This window comes from Pseudophryne corroboree, chromosome 6 (genome assembly GCF_028390025.1).
Source record: "Pseudophryne corroboree isolate aPseCor3 chromosome 6, aPseCor3.hap2, whole genome shotgun sequence".
NCBI classification, from domain to species: domain Eukaryota; kingdom Metazoa; phylum Chordata; class Amphibia; order Anura; family Myobatrachidae; genus Pseudophryne; species Pseudophryne corroboree.
The window spans coordinates 97,229,913-97,248,207 of record NC_086449.1 but is presented as its reverse complement, the minus strand read 5'-3'; the positions used below and the strand labels follow the sequence as shown (position 1 = coordinate 97,248,207).

The 18,295-nt window shown below is 38.8% G+C and overlaps 28 non-coding genes across 28 annotated transcripts; all 28 read right to left on the bottom strand.

Moving 5' to 3' along the window:
• Positions 1 to 852: 852 nt before the first annotated feature.
• On the bottom strand, positions 853 to 925 carry TRNAR-ACG (transfer RNA arginine (anticodon ACG)). The gene has a single exon. It is a non-coding gene; the product is annotated as a tRNA-Arg (tRNA).
• A 511-nt stretch (positions 926 to 1,436) lies between these two features.
• Positions 1,437 to 1,509, bottom strand: TRNAR-ACG (transfer RNA arginine (anticodon ACG)). The gene has a single exon. It is a non-coding gene; the product is annotated as a tRNA-Arg (tRNA).
• Positions 1,510 to 1,940: 431 nt separating this feature from the next.
• On the bottom strand, positions 1,941 to 2,012 carry TRNAH-GUG (transfer RNA histidin (anticodon GUG)). The gene has a single exon. It is a non-coding gene; the product is annotated as a tRNA-His (tRNA).
• Positions 2,013 to 2,604: 592 nt separating this feature from the next.
• TRNAR-ACG (transfer RNA arginine (anticodon ACG)) lies at positions 2,605 to 2,677 on the bottom strand. The gene has a single exon. It is a non-coding gene; the product is annotated as a tRNA-Arg (tRNA).
• Positions 2,678 to 3,108: 431 nt separating this feature from the next.
• TRNAH-GUG (transfer RNA histidin (anticodon GUG)) lies at positions 3,109 to 3,180 on the bottom strand. Its single transcript has one exon. It is a non-coding gene; the product is annotated as a tRNA-His (tRNA).
• A 1,679-nt stretch (positions 3,181 to 4,859) lies between these two features.
• On the bottom strand, positions 4,860 to 4,931 carry TRNAH-GUG (transfer RNA histidin (anticodon GUG)). The gene has a single exon. It is a non-coding gene; the product is annotated as a tRNA-His (tRNA).
• Positions 4,932 to 4,939: 8 nt separating this feature from the next.
• Positions 4,940 to 5,012, bottom strand: TRNAR-ACG (transfer RNA arginine (anticodon ACG)). Its single transcript has one exon. It is a non-coding gene; the product is annotated as a tRNA-Arg (tRNA).
• Positions 5,013 to 5,443: 431 nt separating this feature from the next.
• On the bottom strand, positions 5,444 to 5,515 carry TRNAH-GUG (transfer RNA histidin (anticodon GUG)). Its single transcript has one exon. It is a non-coding gene; the product is annotated as a tRNA-His (tRNA).
• Positions 5,516 to 5,523: 8 nt separating this feature from the next.
• TRNAR-ACG (transfer RNA arginine (anticodon ACG)) lies at positions 5,524 to 5,596 on the bottom strand. Its single transcript has one exon. It is a non-coding gene; the product is annotated as a tRNA-Arg (tRNA).
• Positions 5,597 to 6,027: 431 nt separating this feature from the next.
• On the bottom strand, positions 6,028 to 6,099 carry TRNAH-GUG (transfer RNA histidin (anticodon GUG)). The gene has a single exon. It is a non-coding gene; the product is annotated as a tRNA-His (tRNA).
• An 8-nt stretch (positions 6,100 to 6,107) lies between these two features.
• Positions 6,108 to 6,180, bottom strand: TRNAR-ACG (transfer RNA arginine (anticodon ACG)). The gene has a single exon. It is a non-coding gene; the product is annotated as a tRNA-Arg (tRNA).
• Positions 6,181 to 7,275: 1,095 nt separating this feature from the next.
• Positions 7,276 to 7,348, bottom strand: TRNAR-ACG (transfer RNA arginine (anticodon ACG)). Its single transcript has one exon. It is a non-coding gene; the product is annotated as a tRNA-Arg (tRNA).
• A 431-nt stretch (positions 7,349 to 7,779) lies between these two features.
• TRNAH-GUG (transfer RNA histidin (anticodon GUG)) lies at positions 7,780 to 7,851 on the bottom strand. The gene has a single exon. It is a non-coding gene; the product is annotated as a tRNA-His (tRNA).
• A 1,176-nt stretch (positions 7,852 to 9,027) lies between these two features.
• Positions 9,028 to 9,100, bottom strand: TRNAR-ACG (transfer RNA arginine (anticodon ACG)). The gene has a single exon. It is a non-coding gene; the product is annotated as a tRNA-Arg (tRNA).
• Positions 9,101 to 9,611: 511 nt separating this feature from the next.
• Positions 9,612 to 9,684, bottom strand: TRNAR-ACG (transfer RNA arginine (anticodon ACG)). Its single transcript has one exon. It is a non-coding gene; the product is annotated as a tRNA-Arg (tRNA).
• Positions 9,685 to 10,195: 511 nt separating this feature from the next.
• Positions 10,196 to 10,268, bottom strand: TRNAR-ACG (transfer RNA arginine (anticodon ACG)). Its single transcript has one exon. It is a non-coding gene; the product is annotated as a tRNA-Arg (tRNA).
• A 511-nt stretch (positions 10,269 to 10,779) lies between these two features.
• TRNAR-ACG (transfer RNA arginine (anticodon ACG)) lies at positions 10,780 to 10,852 on the bottom strand. Its single transcript has one exon. It is a non-coding gene; the product is annotated as a tRNA-Arg (tRNA).
• A 1,679-nt stretch (positions 10,853 to 12,531) lies between these two features.
• On the bottom strand, positions 12,532 to 12,604 carry TRNAR-ACG (transfer RNA arginine (anticodon ACG)). Its single transcript has one exon. It is a non-coding gene; the product is annotated as a tRNA-Arg (tRNA).
• A 420-nt stretch (positions 12,605 to 13,024) lies between these two features.
• On the bottom strand, positions 13,025 to 13,096 carry TRNAH-GUG (transfer RNA histidin (anticodon GUG)). Its single transcript has one exon. It is a non-coding gene; the product is annotated as a tRNA-His (tRNA).
• A 591-nt stretch (positions 13,097 to 13,687) lies between these two features.
• Positions 13,688 to 13,760, bottom strand: TRNAR-ACG (transfer RNA arginine (anticodon ACG)). The gene has a single exon. It is a non-coding gene; the product is annotated as a tRNA-Arg (tRNA).
• Positions 13,761 to 14,271: 511 nt separating this feature from the next.
• On the bottom strand, positions 14,272 to 14,344 carry TRNAR-ACG (transfer RNA arginine (anticodon ACG)). The gene has a single exon. It is a non-coding gene; the product is annotated as a tRNA-Arg (tRNA).
• Positions 14,345 to 15,439: 1,095 nt separating this feature from the next.
• On the bottom strand, positions 15,440 to 15,512 carry TRNAR-ACG (transfer RNA arginine (anticodon ACG)). The gene has a single exon. It is a non-coding gene; the product is annotated as a tRNA-Arg (tRNA).
• A 431-nt stretch (positions 15,513 to 15,943) lies between these two features.
• On the bottom strand, positions 15,944 to 16,015 carry TRNAH-GUG (transfer RNA histidin (anticodon GUG)). The gene has a single exon. It is a non-coding gene; the product is annotated as a tRNA-His (tRNA).
• An 8-nt stretch (positions 16,016 to 16,023) lies between these two features.
• TRNAR-ACG (transfer RNA arginine (anticodon ACG)) lies at positions 16,024 to 16,096 on the bottom strand. Its single transcript has one exon. It is a non-coding gene; the product is annotated as a tRNA-Arg (tRNA).
• Positions 16,097 to 16,607: 511 nt separating this feature from the next.
• On the bottom strand, positions 16,608 to 16,680 carry TRNAR-ACG (transfer RNA arginine (anticodon ACG)). Its single transcript has one exon. It is a non-coding gene; the product is annotated as a tRNA-Arg (tRNA).
• Positions 16,681 to 17,111: 431 nt separating this feature from the next.
• Positions 17,112 to 17,183, bottom strand: TRNAH-GUG (transfer RNA histidin (anticodon GUG)). Its single transcript has one exon. It is a non-coding gene; the product is annotated as a tRNA-His (tRNA).
• An 8-nt stretch (positions 17,184 to 17,191) lies between these two features.
• On the bottom strand, positions 17,192 to 17,264 carry TRNAR-ACG (transfer RNA arginine (anticodon ACG)). Its single transcript has one exon. It is a non-coding gene; the product is annotated as a tRNA-Arg (tRNA).
• A 511-nt stretch (positions 17,265 to 17,775) lies between these two features.
• On the bottom strand, positions 17,776 to 17,848 carry TRNAR-ACG (transfer RNA arginine (anticodon ACG)). Its single transcript has one exon. It is a non-coding gene; the product is annotated as a tRNA-Arg (tRNA).
• Positions 17,849 to 18,295: the final 447 nt, after the last annotated feature.

Genomic DNA, 18,295 nt, shown 5'->3' with positions numbered 1-18,295 from the left:
CTTTCCAGATTTCAAGAAAATGATTCACAAAGAAATGATCAAGAAATGATTCAAAGTATGGAAAGATAGCTTCACAATAAGCAGTAAAGACAAATTGTGCAAGCACATTCAAAGAATCTACTTAGTTTCTTCATATGTCCTTACCTTCAATATTGTAAAGAAATGGATGTGTGAGAAATAAAATGAAAATGCTGTGACCAGGATTCGAACCAGGTTGCTGCGGCCACAACGCAGTGTACTAACCACTATACGATCATGGCAACTGAAACGAGCCAGGCAGGAGTCGAACCTTCAATCTTCTGATCTGTAGTCAGACGTGTTATCCATTGCGCCACTGGCCATGCTGTCTTATGCCACTTGGAGTGTTCATCATGTTTTTGAACCTGTTTCAAGCTTTGATGGTTATTGAAGTATATACAGAATCAAATTTTGAGAGTTGACTGTACACTTGCTGCAGGGCTTATTTCCCATAAACATCTCACAAACAATTTTCTTTGTGACTGCAAAATGATCTTTTCAGCCTGTGATGAACTTGCTCAGAGTCCATTCATTTGAGTTTCCTGTATTCAGGAATTTATGTCAGCTTTCCAGATTTCAAGAAAATGATTCACAAAGAAATGATCAAGAAATGATTCAAAGTATGGAAAGATAGCTTCACAATAAGCAGTAAAGACAAATTGTGCAAGCACATTCAAAGAATCTACTTAGTTTCTTCAATTGTCCTTACCTTCAATATTGTAAAGAAATGGATGTGTGAGAAATAAAATGAAAATGCAGTGACCTGGATTCGAACCGGGGTTGCTGCGGCCACAACGCAGAGTACTAACCACTATACGATCACGGCAACTTAAACGAGCAAGGTAGGAGTCGAACCTACAATCTTCTGATCCGTAGTCAGACGCGTTATCCATTGCGCCACTGGCCCAGCTGTCTAATGCCACTTGGAGTGTTCATCATGTTTTTGAACCTGTTTCAAGCTTTGATGGTTATTGAAGTATATACAGAATCAAATTTTGAGAGTTGACTGTACACTTGCTGCAGGGCTTATTTCCCATAAAGATCTCACAAACAATTTTCTTTGTGACTGCAAAATTATATTTTCAGCCTGTGATGAACTTGCTCAGAGTCCATTCATTTGAGTTTCCTGTATTCAGGAATTTATGTCAGCTTTCCAGATTTCAAGAAAATGATTCACAAAGAAATGATCAAGAAATGATTCAAAGTATGGAAAGATAGCTTCACAATAAGCAGTAAAGACAAATTGTGCAAGCACATTCAAAGAATCTACTTAGTTTCTTCAATTGTCCTTACCTTCAATATTGTAAAGAAATGAATGTGTGAGAAATAAAATGAAAATGCCGTAACCCGGATTCGAACCGGGGTTGCTGCGGCCACAACGCAGAGTACTAACCACTTTACGATCACAGCAACTTAAACGAGCCAGGTAGGAGTCGAACCTACAATCTTCTGATCCGTAGTCAGACGCGTTATCCATTGCGCCACTGGCCCAGCTGTCTTATGCCACTTGGAGTGTTCATCATGTTTTTGAACCTGTTTCAAGCTTTGATGGTTATTCAAGTATATACAGAATCAAATTTTGAGAGTTGACTGTACACTTGCTGCAGGGCTTATTTCCCATAAACATCTCACAACCAATTTTCTTTGTGACTGCAAAATGATCTTTTCAGTCTGTGATGAAGTTGCTCAGAGTCCATTCATTTGAGTTTCCTGTATTCAGGAATTTATGTCAGCTTTCCAGATTTCAAGAAAATGATTCACAAAGAAATGATCAAGAAATGATTCAAAGTATGGAAAGATAGCTTCACAATAAGCAGTAAAGACAAATTGTGCAAGCACATTCAAAGAATCTACTTAGTTTCTTCATATGTCCTTACCTTCAATATTGTAAAGAAATGGATGTGTGAGAAATAAAATGAAAATGCCGTGACCCGGATTCGAACCGGGGTTGCTGCGGCCACAACGCAGAGTACTAACCACTATACGATCACAGCAACTTAAACAATCCAGGTAGGAGTCGAACCTTCAATCTTCTGATCCGTAGTCAGACGCGTTATCCATTGCGCCACTGGCCCAGCTGTCTTATGCCACTTGGAGTGTTCATCATGTTTTTGAACCTGTTTCAAGCTTTGATGGTTATTCAAGTATATACAGAATCAAATTTTGAGAGTTGACTGTACACTTGCTGCAGGGCTTATTTCCCATAAACATCTCACAAACAATTTTCTTTGTGACTGCAAAATTATCTTTTCAGCCTGTGATGAACTTGCTCAGAGTCCATTCATTTGAGTTTCCTGTATTCAGGAATTTATGTCAGCTTTCCAGATTTCAAGAAAATGATTCACAAAGAAATATTCAAAAAATGATTCAAAGTATGGAAAGATAGCTTCACAATAAGCAGTAAAGACAAATTGTGCAAGCACATTCAAAGAATCTGCTTAGTTTCTTCAATTGTCCTTACCTTCAATATTGTAAAGAAATGGATGTGTGAGAAATAAAATGAAAATGCCGTGACACGGATTCGAACTGGGGTTGCTGCGGCCACAACGCAGAGTACTAACCACTATACAATCACGGCAACTTAAACGAGCCAGGTAGGAGTCGAACCTACAATCTTCTGATCCGTAGTCAGACGCGTTATCCATTGCGCCACTGGCCCAGCTGTCTTATGCCACTTGGAGTGTTCATCATGTTTTTGAACCTGTTTCAAGCTTTGATGGTTATTCAAGTATATACAGAATCAAATTTTGAGAGTTGACTGTACACTTGCTGCAGGGCTTATTTCCCATAAACATCTCACAAACAATTTTCTTTGTGACTGCAAAATGATCTTTTCAGCCTGTGATGAACTTGCTCAGAGTCCATTCATTTGAGTTTCCTGTATTCAGGAATTTATGTCAGCTTTCCAGATTTCAAGAAAATGATTCACAAAGAAATGATCAAGAAATGATTCAAAGTATGGAAAGATAGCTTCACAATAAGCAGTAAAGACAAATTGTGCAAGCACATTCAAAGAATCTACTTAGTTTCTTCAATTGTCCTTACCTTCAATATTGTAAAGAAATGGATGTGTGAGAAATAAAATGAAAATGCCGTGACCCGGATTCGAACCGGGGTTGCTGCGGCCACAACGCAGAGTACTAACCACTATACGATCACAGCAACTTAAACAATCCAGGTAGGAGTCGAACCTTCAATCTTCTGATCCGTAGTCAGACGCGTTATCCATTGGGCCACTGGCCCTGCTGTCTTATGCCACTTGGAGTGTTCATCATGTTTTTGAACCTGTTTCAAGCTTTGATGGTTATTGAAGTATATACAGAATCAAATTTTGAGAGTTGACTGTACACTTGCTGCAGGGCTTATTTCCCATAAACATCTCACAAACAATTTTCTTTGTGACTGCAAAATGATCTTTTCAGCCTGTGATGAACTTGCTCAGAGTCCATTCATTTGAGTTTCCTGTATTCAGGAATTTATGTCAGCTTTCCAGATTTCAAGAAAATGATTCACAAAGAAATATTCAAAAAATGATTCAAAGTATGGAAAGATAGCTTCACAATAAGCAGTAAAGACAAATTGTGCAAGCACATTCAAAGAATCTACTTAGTTTCTTCATTTGTCCTTACCTTCAATATTGTAAAGAAATGGATGTGTGAGAAATAAAATGAAAATGCCGTGACCAGGATTCGAACCAGGTTGCTGCGGCCACAACGCAGAGTACTAACCACTATACGATCACGGCAACTTAAACGAGCCAGGCAGGAGTCGAACCTTCAATCTTCTGATCCGTAGTCAGACGTGTTATCCATTGCGCCACAGGCCCAGCTGTCTTATGCCACTTGGAGTGTTCATCATGTTTTTGAACCTGTTTCAAGCTTTGATGGTTATTGAAGTATATACAGAATCAAATTTTGAGAGTTGACAGTACACTTGCTGCAGGGCTTATTTCCCATAAACATCTCACAAACAATTTTCTTTGTGACTGCAAAATGATCTTTTCAGCCTGTGATGAACTTGCTCAGAGTCCATTCATTTGAGTTTCCTGTATTCAGGAATTTATGTCAGCTTTCCAGATTTCAAGAAAATGATTCACAAAGAAATGATTAAGAAATGATTCAAAGTATGGAAAGATAGCTTCACAATATGCAGTAAAGACAAATTGTGCAAGCACATTCAAAGAATCTGCTTAGTTTCTTCAATTGTCCTTACCTTCAATATTGTAAACAAATGGATGTGTGAGAAATAAAATGAAAATGCCGTGACCCAGATTCGAACCGGGGTTGCTGCGGCCACAACGCAAAGTACTAACCACTATACGATCACGGCAACTTAAACGAGCCAGGTAGGAGTCGAACCTACAATCTGTTGATCCGTAGTCAGACGCGTTATCCATTACGCCACTGGCCCAGCTGTCTTATGCCACTTGGAGTGTTCATCATGTTTTTTAACCTGTTTCAAGCTTTGATGGTTATTGAAGTATATACAGAATCAAATTTTGAGAGTTGACTGTACACTTGCTGCAGGGCTTATTTCCCATAAAGATCTCACAAACAATTTTCTTTGTGACTGCAAAATTATAATTTCAGCCTGTGATGAACTTGCTCAGAGTCCATTCATTTGAGTTTCCTGTATTCAGGAATTTATGTCAGCTTTCCAGATTTCAAGAAAATGATTCACAAAGAAATGATCAAGAAATGATTCAAAGTATGGAAAGATAGCTTCACAATAAGCAGTAAAGACAAATTGTGCAAGCACATTCAAAGAATCTGCTTAGTTTCTTCAATTGTCCTTACCTTCAATATTGTAAAGAAATGGATGTGTGAGAAATAAAATGAAAATACCGTGACCCGGATTCGAACCGGGGTTGCTGCGGCCACAACGCAGAGTACTAACCACTATACGATCACGGCAACTTAAACGAGCCAGGTAGGAGTCGAACCTACAATCTTCTGATCCGTAGTCAGACGCGTTATCCATTGCACCACTGGCCCAGCTGTCTTATGCCACTTGGAGTGTTCATCATGTTTTTGAACCTGTTTCAAGCTTTGATGGTTATTGAAGTATATACAGAATCAAATTTTGAGAGTTGACTGTACACTTGCTGCAGGGCTTATTTCCCATAAAGATCTCACAAACAATTTTCTTTGTGACTGCAAAATTATATTTTCAGCCTGTGATGAACTTGCTCAGAGTCCATTCATTTGAGTTTCCTGTATTCAGGAATTTATGTCAGCTTTCCAGATTTCAAGAAAATGATTCACAAAGAAATGATCAAGAAATGATTCAAAGTATGGAAAGATAGCTTCACAATAAGCAGTAAAGACAAATTGTGCAAGCACATTCAAAGAATCTGCTTAGTTTCTTCAATTGTCCTTACCTTCAATATTGTAAAGAAATGGATGTGTGAGAAATAAAATGAAAATGCCGTGACCCAGATTCGAACTGGGGTTGCTGCGGCCACAACGCAGAGTACTAACCACTATACGATCACGGCAACTTAAACGAGCCAGGTAGGAGTCGAACCTTCAATCTTCTGATCCGTAGTCAGACGCGTTATCCATTGCGCCACTGGCCCAGCTGTCTTATGCCACTTGGAGTGTTCATCATGTTTTTGAACCTGTTTCAAGCTTTGATGGTTATTGAAGTATATACAGAATCAAATTTTGAGAGTTGACTGTACACTTGCTGCAGGGCTTATTTCCCATAAACATCTCACAAACAATTTTCTTTGTGACTGCAAAATGATCTTTTCAGCCTGTGATGAACTTGCTCAGAGTCCATTCATTTGAGTTTCCTGTATTCAGGAATTTATGTCAGCTTTCCAGATTTCAAGAAAATGATTCACAAAGAAATGATCAAGAAATGATTCAAAGTATGGAAAGATAGCTTCACAATAAGCAGTAAAGACAAATTGTGCAAGCACATTCAAAGAATCTGCTTAGTTTCTTCAATTGTCCTTACCTTCAATATTGTAAAGAAATGGATGTGTGAGAAATAAAATGAAAATACCGTGACCCGGATTCGAACCGGGGTTGCTGCGGCCACAACGCAGAGTACTAACCACTATACGATCACGGCAACTTAAACGAGCCAGGTAGGAGTCGAACCTACAATCTTCTGATCCGTAGTCAGACGCGTTATCCATTGCACCACTGGCCCAGCTGTCTAATGTCACTTGGAGTGTTCATCATGTTTTTGAACCTGTTTCAAGCTTTGATGGTTATTGAAGTATATACAGAATCAAATTTTGAGAGTTGACTGTACACTTGCTGCAGGGCTTATTTCCCATAAACATCTCACAAACAATTTTCTTTGTGACTGCAAAATGATCTTTTCAGCCTGTGATGAACTTGCTCAGAGTCCATTCATTTGAGTTTCCTGTATTCAGGAATTTATGTCAGCTTTCCAGATTTCAAGAAAATGATTCACAAAGAAATGATCAAGAAATGATTCAAAGTATGGAAAGATGGCTTCACAATAAGCAGTAAAGACAAATTGTGCAAGCACATTCAAAGAATCTGCTTAGTTTCTTCAATTGTCCTTACCTTCAATATTGTAAAGAAATGGATGTGTGAGAAATAAAATGAAAATGCAGTGACCTGGATTCGAACCGGGGTTGCTGCGGCCACAACGCAGAGTACTAACCACTATACGATCACGGCAACTTAAACGAGCCAGCTAGGAGTCGAACCTACAATCTTCTGATCCGTAGTCAGACGTGTTATCCATTGCGCCACTGGCCCAGCTGTCTTATGCTACTTGGAGTGTTCATCATGTTTTTGAACCTGTTTCAAGCTTTGATGGTTATTGAAGTATATACAGAATCAAATTTTGAGAGTTGACTGTACACTTGCTGCAGGGCTTATTTCCCATAAACATCTCACAAACAATTTTCTTTGTGACTGCAAAATGATCTTTTCAGCCTGTGATGAACTTGCTCAGAGTCCATTCATTTGAGTTTCCTGTATTCAGGAATTTATGTCAGCTTTCCAGATTTCAAGAAAATGATTCACAAAGAAATGATCAAGAAATGATTCAAAGTATGGAAAGATGGCTTCACAATAAGCAGTAAAGACAAATTGTGCAAGCACATTCAAAGAATCTGCTTAGTTTCTTCAATTGTCCTTACCTTCAATATTGTAAAGAAATGGATGTGTGAGAAATAAAATGAAAATGCCATGACCCGGATTCGAACTGGGGTTGCTGCGGCCACAAAGCAGAGTACTAACCACTTTACGATCACGGCAACTTAAATGAGCCAGGTAAGAGTCGAACCTACAATCTTCTGATCCGTAGTCAGACGCGTTATCCATTGCGCCACTGGCCCAGCTGTCTTATGCCACTTGGAGTTTTCATCATGTTTTTGAACCTGTTTCAAGCTTTTATGGTTATTGAAGTATATACAGAATCAAATTTTGAGAGTTGACTGTACACTTGCTGCAGGGCTTATTTCCCATAAACATCTCACAAACAATTTTCTTTGTGACTGCAAAATGATCTTTTCAGCCTGTGATGAACTTGCTCAGAGTCAATTCATTTGAGTTTCCTGTTTTCAGGAATTTATGTCAGCTTTCCAGATTTCAAGAAAATGATTCACAAAGAAATGATCAAGAAATGATTCAAAGTATGGAAAGATAGCTTCACAATAAGCAGTAAAGACAAATTGTGCAAGCACATTCAAAGAATCTGCTTAGTTTCTTCAATTGTCCTTACCTTCAATATTGTAAAGAAATGGATGTGTGAGAAATAAAATGAAAATGCCGTGACCCGGATTCGAACCGGGGTTGCTGCGGCCACAACGCAGAGTACTAACCACTATACGATCACGGCAACTTAAACGAGCCAGCTAGGAGTCGAACCTTCAATCTTCTGATCCGTAGTCAGACATGTTATCCATTGCGCCACTGGCCAAGCTGCCTTATTCCTCTTGGAGTATTCATCATGTTTTTGAACCTGTTTCAAGCTTTGATGGTTATTGAGGTATATACAGAATCAAAGTCTGAGAGTTGACTGTACACTTGCTGCTGGGCTTATTTCCCATAAACATCTCACAAACAATTTTCTTTGTGACTGCAAAATTATCTTTTCAGCCTGTGATGAAGTTGCTCAGAGTCCATTCATTTGAGTTTCCTGTATTCAGGAATTTATGTCAGCTTCCCAGATTTCAAGAAAATGATTCACAAATAAATGATCAAGAAATGATTCAAAGTATGGAAAGATAGCTTCACAATAAGCAGTAAAGACAAATTGTGCAAGCACATTCAAAGAATCTACTTAGTTTCTTCAATTGTCCTTACCTTCAATATTGTAAAGAAATGGATGTGTGAGAAATAAAATGAAAATGCCGTGACCCGGATTCGAACTGGGGTTGCTGCGGCCACAACGCAGAGTACTAACCACTACACGATCACGGCAACTTAAACGAGCCAGGTAGGAGTCGAACCTTCAATCTTCTAATCCGTAGTCAGACGCGTTATCCATTGCGCCACTGGCCCAGCTGTCTTATGCCACTTGGAGTGTTCATCATGTTTTTGAACCTGTTTCAAGCTTTGATGGTTATTGAAGTATATACAGAATCAAATTTTGAGAGTTGACTGTACACTTGCTGCAGGGCTTATTTCCCATAAACATCTCACAAACAATTTTCTTTGTGACTGCAAAATGATCTTTTCAGCCTGTGATGAACTTGCTCAGAGTCAATTCATTTGAGTTTCCTGTATTCAGGAATTTATGTCAGCTTTCCAGATTTTAAGAAAATTATTCACAAAGAAATGATCAAGAAATGATTCAAAGTATGGAAAGATAGCTTTACAATAAGCAGTAAAGACAAATTGTGCAAGCACATTCAAAGAATCTGCTTAGTTTCTTCAATTGTCCTTACCTTCAATATTGTAAAGAAATGGATGTTTGAGAAATAAAACGAAAATGCCGTGACCCAGATTTGAACCGGGGTTGCTGCGGCCACAACGCAGAGTACTAACCACTATACGATCACGGCAACTTAAACGAGCCAGGTAGGAGTCGAACCTACAATCTTCTGATCCGTAGTCAGACGCGTTATCCATTGCACCACTGGCCCAGCTGTCTAATGCCACTTGGAGTGTTCATCATGTTTTTGAACCTGTTTCAAGCTTTGATGGTTATTTAAGTATATACAGAATCAAATTTTGAGAGTTGACTGTACACTTGCTGCAGGGCTTATTTCCCAAAAACTTCTCACAAACAATTTTCTTTGTGACTGCAAAATGATCTTTTCAGCATGTGATGAACTTGCTCAGAGTCCATTCATTTGAGTTTCCTGTATTCAGGAATTTATGTCAGCTTTCCAGATTTCAAGAAAATGATTCACAAAGAAATGATCAAGAAATGATTCAAAGTATGGAAAGATAGCTTCACAATAAGCAGTAAAGACAAATTGTGCAAGCACATTCAAAGAATCTACTTAGTTTCTTCAATTGTCCTTACCTTCAATATTGTAAAGAAATGGATGTGTGAGAAATAAAATGAAAATGCCGTGACCCGGACTCGAACCTGGGTTGCTGCGGCCACAACGCAGAGTACTAACCACTATACGATCACGGCAACTTAAACGAGCCAGGTAGGAGTCGAACCTTCAATCTTCTGATCCGTAGTCAGACGCGTTATCCATTGCGCCACTGGCCCAGCTGTCTTATGCCACTTGGAGTGTTCATCATGTTTTTGAACCTGTTTCAAGCTTTGATGGTTATTGAAGTATATACAGAATCAAATTTTGAGAGTTGACTGTACACTTGCTGCAGGGCTTATTTCCCATAAACATCTCACAAACAATTTTCTTTGTGACTGCAAAATGATCTTTTCAGCCTGTGATGAACTTGCTCAGAGTCCATTCATTTGAGTTTCCTGTATTCAGGAATTTATGTCAGCTTTCCAGATTTCAAGAAAATGATTCACAAAGAAATGATCAAGAAATGATTCAAAGTATGGAAAGATGGCTTCACAATAAGCAGTAAAGACAAATTGTGCAAGCACATTCAAAGAATCTGCTTAGTTTCTTCAATTGTCCTTACCTTCAATATTGTAAAGAAATGGATGTGTGAGAAATAAAATGAAAATGCAGTGACCTGGATTCGAACCGGGGTTGCTGCGGCCACAACGCAGAGTACTAACCACTATACGATCACGGCAACTTAAACGAGCCAGCTAGGAGTCGAACCTACAATCTTCTGATCCGTAGTCAGACGCGTTATCCATTGCGCCACTGGCCCAGCTGTCTTATGCCACTTGGAGTGTTCATCATGTTTTTGAACCTGTTTCAAGCTTTGATGGTTATTGAAGTATATACAGAATCAAATTTTGAGAGTTGACTGTACACTTGCTGCAGGGCTTATTTCCCATAAACATCTCACAAACAATTTTCTTTGTGACTGCAAAATGATCTTTTCAGCCTGTGATGAACTTGCTCAGAGTCCATTCATTTGAGTTTCCTGTATTCAGGAATTTATGTCAGCTTTCCAGATTTCAAGAAAATGATTCACAAAGAAATGATCAAGAAATGATTCAAAGTATGGAAAGATGGCTTCACAATAAGCAGTAAAGACAAATTGTGCAAGCACATTCAAAGAATCTGCTTAGTTTCTTCAATTGTCCTTACCTTCAATATTGTAAAGAAATGGATGTGTGAGAAATAAAATGAAAATGCCATGACCCGGATTCGAACTGGGGTTGCTGCGGCCACAAAGCAGAGTACTAACCACTTTACGATCACGGCAACTTAAATGAGCCAGGTAGGAGTCGAACCTACAATCTTCTGATCCGTAGTCAGACGCGTTATCCATTGCGCCACTGGCCCAGCTGTCTTATGCCACTTGGAGTTTTCATCATGTTTTTGAACCTGTTTCAAGCTTTGATGGTTATTGAAGTATATACAGAATCAAATTTTGAGAGTTGACTGTACACTTGCTGCAGGGCTTATTTCCCATAAACATCTCACAAACAATTTTCTTTGTGACTGCAAAATGATCTTTTCAGCCTGTGATGAACTTGCTCAGAGTCAATTCATTTGAGTTTCCTGTTTTCAGGAATTTATGTCAGCTTTCCAGATTTCAAGAAAATGATTCACAAAGAAATGATCAAGAAATGATTCAAAGTATGGAAAGATAGCTTCACAATAAGCAGTAAAGACAAATTGTGCAAGCACATTCAAAGAATCTGCTTAGTTTCTTCAATTGTCCTTACCTTCAATATTGTAAAGAAATGGATGTGTGAGAAATAAAATGAAAATGCCGTGACCCGGATTCGAACCGGGGTTGCTGCTGCCACAACGCAGAGTACTAACCACTATACGATCACGGCAACTTAAACGAGCCAGCTAGGAGTCGAACCTTCAATCTTCTGATCCGTAGTCAGACGCGTTATCCATTGCGCCACTGGCCAAGCTGCCTTATTCCTCTTGGAGTATTCATCATGTTTTTGAACCTGTTTCAAGCTTTGATGGTTATTGAGGTATATACAGAATCAAAGTCTGAGAGTTGACTGTACACTTGCTGCAGGGCTTATTTCCCATAAACATCTCACAAACAATTTTCTTTGTGACTGCAAAATTATCTTTTCAGCCTGTGATGAAGTTGCTCAGAGTCCATTCATTTGAGTTTCCTGTATTCAGGAATTTATGTCAGCTTCCCAGATTTCAAGAAAATGATTCACAAAGAAATGATCAAGAAATGATTCAAAGTATGGAAAGATAGCTTCACAATAAGCAGTAAAGACAAATTGTGCAAGCACATTCAAAGAATCTACTTAGTTTCTTCAATTGTCCTTACCTTCAATATTGTAAAGAAATGGATGTGTGAGAAATAAAATGAAAATGCCGTGACCCGGATTCGAACTGGGGTTGCTGCGGCCACAACGCAGAGTACTAACCACTACACGATCACGGCAACTTAAACGAGCCAGGTAGGAGTCGAACCTTCAATCTTCTAATCCGTAGTCAGAAGCGTTATCCATTGCGCCACTGGCCCAGCTGTCTTATGCCACTTGGAGTGTTCATCATGTTTTTGAACCTGTTTCAAGCTTTGATGGTTATTGAAGTATATACAGAATCAAATTTTGAGAGTTGACTGTACACTTGCTGCAGGGCTTATTTCCCATAAACATCTCACAAACAATTTTCTTTGTGACTGCAAAATGATCTTTTCAGCCTGTGATGAACTTGCTCAGAGTCAATTCATTTGAGTTTCCTGTATTCAGGAATTTATGTCAGCTTTCCAGATTTCAAGAAAATTATTCACAAAGAAATGATCAAGAAATGATTCAAAGTATGGAAAGATAGCTTTACAATAAGCAGTAAAGACAAATTGTGCAAGCACATTCAAAGAATCTGCTTAGTTTCTTCAATTGTCCTTACCTTCAATATTGTAAAGAAATGGATGTTTGAGAAATAAAACGAAAATGCCGTGACCCAGATTTGAACCGGGGTTGCTGCGGCCACAACGCAGAGTACTAACCACTATACGATCACGGCAACTTAAACGAGCCAGGTAGGAGTCGAACCTACAATCTTCTGATCCGTAGTCAGACGCGTTATCCATTGCACCACTGGCCCAGCTGTCTAATGCCACTTGGAGTGTTCATCATGTTTTTGAACCTGTTTCAAGCTTTGATGGTTATTTAAGTATATACAGAATCAAATTTTGAGAGTTGACTGTACACTTGCTGCAGGGCTTATTTCCCAAAAACTTCTCACAAACAATTTTCTTTGTGACTGCAAAATGATCTTTTCAGCATGTGATGAACTTGCTCAGAGTCCATTCATTTGAGTTTCCTGTATTCAGGAATTTATGTCAGCTTTCCAGATTTCAAGAAAATGATTCACAAAGAAATGATTCAAAGTATGGAAAGATAGCTTCACAATAAGCAGTAAAGACAAATTGTGCAAGCACATTCAAAGAATCTACTTAGTTTCTTCAATTGTCCTTACCTTCAATATTGTAAAGAAATGGATGTGTGAGAAATAAAATGAAAATGCCGTGACCCGGACTCGAACCGGGGTTGCTGCGGCCACAACGCAGAGTACTAACCACTATACGATCACGGCAACTTAAACGAGCCAGGTAGGATCAAACCTTCAATCTTCTGATCCGTAGTCAGACGCGTTATCCATTGCGCCACTGGCCCAGCTGCCTTATTCCTCTTGGAGTATTCATCATGTTTTTGAACCTGTTTCAAGCTTTGATGGTTATTTAAGTATATACAGAATCAAATTTTGAGAGTTGACTGTACACTTGCTGCAGGGCTTATTTCCCAAAAACTTCTCACAAACAATTTTCTTTGTGACTGCAAAATGATCTTTTCAGCCTGTGATGAACTTGCTCAGAGTCAATTCATTTGAGTTTCCTGTATTCAGGAATTTATGTCAGCTTTCCAGATTTCAAGAAAATGATTCACAAAGAAATGATCAAGAAATGATTCAAAGTATGGAAAGATGGCTTCACAATAAGCAGTAAAGACAAATTGTGCAAGCACATTCAAAGAATCTGCTTAGTTTCTTCAATTGTCCTTACCTTCAATATTGTAAAGAAATGGATGTGTGAGAAATAAAATGAAAATGCAGTGACCTAGATTCGAACCGGGGTTGCTGCAGCCACAACGCAGAGTACTAACCACTATACGATCACGGCAACTTAAACGAGCCAGCTAGGAGTCGAACCTACAATCTTCTGATCCGTAGTCAGACGCGTTATCCATTGCGCCACTGGCCCAGCTGTCTTATGCTACTTGGAGTGTTCATCATGTTTTTGAACCTGTTTCAAGCTTTGATGGTTATTGAAGTATATACAGTATCAAATTTTGAGAGTTGACTGTACACTTGCTGCAGGGCTTATTTCCCATAAACATCTTACAAACAATTTTCTTTGTGACTGCAAAATGATCTTTTCAGCATGTGATGAACTTGCTCAGAGTCCATTCATTTGAGTTTCCTGTATTCAGGAATTTATGTCAGCTTTCCAGATTTCAAGAAAATGATTCACAAAGAAATGATCAAGAAATGATTCAAAGTATGGAAAGATAGCTTCACAATAAGCAGTAAAGACAAATTGTGCAAGCACATTCAAAGAATCTGCTTAGTTTCTTCAATTGTCCTTACCTTCAATATTGTAAAGAAATGGATGTGTGAGAAATAAAATGAAAATGCCGTGACCCGGATTCGAACTGGGGTTGCTGTGGCCACAACGCAGAGTACTAACCACTTTATGATCACGGCAACTTAAACGAGCCAGGTAGGAGTCGAACCTACAATCTTCTGATCCGTAGTCAGACGCGTTATCCATTGCGCCACTGGCCCAGCTGTCTTATGCCACTTGGAGTGTTCACCATGTTTTTGAACCTGTTTCAAGCTTTGATGGTTATTGAAGTATATACAGAATCAAATTTTGAGAGTTGACTGTACACTTGCTGCAGGGCTTATTTCCCATAAACATCTCACAAACAATTTTCTTTGTGACTGCAAAATGATCTTTTCAGCCTGTGATGAACTTGCTCAGAGTCCATTCATTTGAGTTTCCTGTATTCAGGAATTTATGTCAGCTTTCCAGATTTCAAGAAAATGATTCACAAAGAAATGATCAAGAAATGATTCAAAGTATGGAAAGATAGCTTCACAATAAGCAGTAAAGACAAATTGTGCAAGCACATTCAAAGAATCTACTTAGTTTCTTCAATTGTCCTTACCTTCAATATTGTAAAGAAATGGATGTGTGAGAAATAAAATGAAACTGCCGTGACCCGGATTCGAACTGGGGTTGCTGTGGCCACAACGCAGAGTACTAACCACTACACGATCACGGCAACTTAAACGAGCCAGGCAGGAGTCGAACCTTCAATCTTCTAATCCGTAGTCAGACGCGTTATCCATTGCACCACTGGCCCAGCTGTCTTATGCCACTTGGAGTGTTCATCATGTTTTTGAACCTGTTTCAAGCTTTGATGGTTATTGAAGTATATACAGAATCAAATTTTGAGAGTTGACTGTACACTTGCTGCAGGGCTTATTTCCCATAAACATCTCACAAACAATTTTCTTTGTGACTGCAAAATTATCTTTTCAGCCTGTGATGAACTTGCTCAGAGTCAATTCATTTGAGTTTCCTGTATTCAGGAATTTATGTCAGCTTTCCAGATTTCAAGAAAATTATTCACAAAGAAATGATCAAGAAATGATTCAAAGTATGGAAAGATAGCTTTACAATAAGCAGTAAAGACAAATTGTGCAAGCACATTCAAAGAATCTGCTTAGTTTCTTCAATTGTCCTTACCTTCAATATTGTAAAGAAATGGATGTGTGAGAAATAAAATAAAAATGCCGTGACCCAGATTTGAACCGGGGTTGCTGCGGCCACAACGCAGAGTACTAACCACTATACGATCACGGCAACTTAAACGAGCCAGGTAGGAGTCGAACCTACAATCTTCTGATCCGTAGTCAGACGCGTTATCCATTGCACCACTGGCCCAGCTGTCTAATGCCACTTGGAGTGTTCATCATGTTTTTGAACCTGTTTCAAGCTTTGATGGTTATTTAAGTATATACAGAATCAAATTTTGAGAGTTGACTGTACACTTGCTGCAGGGCTTATTTCCCAAAAACTTCTCACAAACAATTTTCTTTGTGACTGCAAAATGATCTTTTCAGCATGTGATGAACTTGCTCAGAGTCCATTCATTTGAGTTTCCTGTATTCAGGAATGTATGTCAGCTTTCCAGATTTCAAGAAAATGATTCACAAAGAAATGATCAAGAAATGATTCAAAGTATGGAAAGATAGCTTCACAATAAGCAGTAAAGACAAATTGTGCAAGCACATTCAAAGAATCTACTTAGTTTCTTCAATTGTCCTTACCTTCAATATTGCAAAGAAATGGATGTGTGAGAAATAAAATGAAAATGCCATGACCCGGATTCGAACCGGGGTTGCTGCGGCCACAACGCAGAGTACTAACCACTATACGATCACGGCAACTTAAACGAGCCAGGTAGGAGTCGAACCTTCAATCTTCTGATCCGTAGTCAGACGCGTTATCCATTGCGCCACTGGCCCAGCTGTCTTATGGCACTTGGAGTGTTCATCATGTTTTTGAACCTGTTTCAAGCTTTGATGGTTATTGAAGTATATACAGAATCAAATTTTGAGAGTTGACTGTACACTTGCTGCAGGGCTTATTTCCCATAAACATCTCACAAACAATTTTCTTTGTGACTGCAAAATTATCTTTTCAGCCTGTGATGAACTTGCTCAGAGTCAATTCATTTGAGTTTCCTGTATTCAGGAATTTATGTCAGCTTTCCAGATTTCAAGAAAATTATTCACAAAGAAATGATCAAGAAATGATTCAAAGTATGGAAAGATAGCTTTACAATAAGCAGTAAAGACAAATTGTGCAAGCACATTCAAAGAATCTGCTTAGTTTCTTCAATTGTCCTTACCTTCAATATTGTAAAGAAATGGATGTGTGAGAAATAAAATAAAAATGCCGTGACCCAGATTTGAACCGGGGTTGCTGCGGCCACAACGCAGAGTACTAACCACTATACGATCACGGCAACTTAAACGAGCCAGGTAGGAGTCGAACCTACAATCTTCTGATCCGTAGTCAGACGCGTTATCCATTGCACCACTGGCCCAGCTGTCTAATGCCACTTGGAGTGTTCATCATGTTTTTGAACCTGTTTCAAGCTTTGATGGTTATTTAAGTATATACAGAATCAAATTTTGAGAGTTGACTGTACACTTGCTGCAGGGCTTATTTCCCAAAAACTTCTCACAAACAATTTTCTTTGTGACTGCAAAATGATCTTTTCAGCATGTGATGAACTTGCTCAGAGTCCATTCATTTGAGTTTCCTGTATTCAGGAATTTATGTCAGCTTTCCAGATTTCAAGAAAATGATTCACAAAGAAATGATCAAGAAATGATTCAAAGTATGGAAAGATAGCTTCACAATAAGCAGTAAAGACAAATTGTGCAAGCACATTCAAAGAATCTACTTAGTTTCTTCAATTGTCCTTACCTTCAATATTGTAAAGAAATGGATGTGTGAGAAATAAAATGAAAATGCCGTGACCCGGATTCGAACCGGGGTTGCTGCGGCCACAACGCAGAGTACTAACCACTATACGATCACGGCAACTTAAACGAGCCAGGTAGGAGTCGAACCTTCAATCTTCTGATCCGTAGTCAGACGCGTTATCCATTGCGCCACTGGCCCAGCTGTCTTATGGCACTTGGAGTGTTCATCATGTTTTTGAACCTGTTTCAAGCTTTGATGGTTATTGAAGTATATACAGAATCATATTTTGAGAGTTGACTGTACACTTGCTGCAGGGCTTATTTCCCATAAACATCTCACAAACAATTTTCTTTGTGACTGCAAAATGATCTTTTCAGCCTGTGATGAACTTGCTCAGAGTCCATTCATTTGAGTTTCCTGTATTCAGGAATTTATGTCAGCTTTCCAGATTTCAAGAAAATGATTCACAAAGAAATGATCAAGAAATGATTCAAAGTATGGAAAGATGGCTTCACAATAAGCAGTAAAGACAAATTGTGCAAGCACATTCAAAGAATCTGCTTAGTTTCTTCAATTGTCCTTACCTTCAATATTGTAAAGAAATGGATGTGTGAGAAATAAAATGAAAATGCAGTGACCTGGATTCGAACCGGGGTTGCTGCGGCCACAACGCAGAGTACTAACCACTATACGATCACGGCAACTTAAACGAGCCAGGTAGGAGTCGAACCTTCAATCTTCTGATCCGTAGTCAGACGCGTTATCCATTGCGCCACTGGCCCAGCTGTCTTATGCCACTTGGAGTGTTCATCATGTTTTTGAACCTGTTTCAAGCTTTGATGGTTATTGAAGTATATACAGAATCAAATTTTGAGAGTTGACTGTACACTTGCTGCAGGGCTTATTTCCCATAAACATCTCACAAACAATTTTCTTTGTGACTGCAAAATGATCTTTTCAGCATGTGATGAACTTGCTCAGAGTCCATTCATTTGAGTTTCCTGTATTCAGGAATTTATGTCAGCTTTCCAGATTTCAAGAAAATGATTCACAAAGAAATGATCAAGAAATGATTCAAAGTATGGAAAGATAGCTTCACAATAAGCAGTAAAGACAAATTGTGCAAGCACATTCAAAGAATCTGCTTAGTTTCTTCAATTGTCCTTACCTTCAATATTGTAAAGAAATGGATGTGTGAGAAATAAAATGAAAATGCCGTGACCCGGATT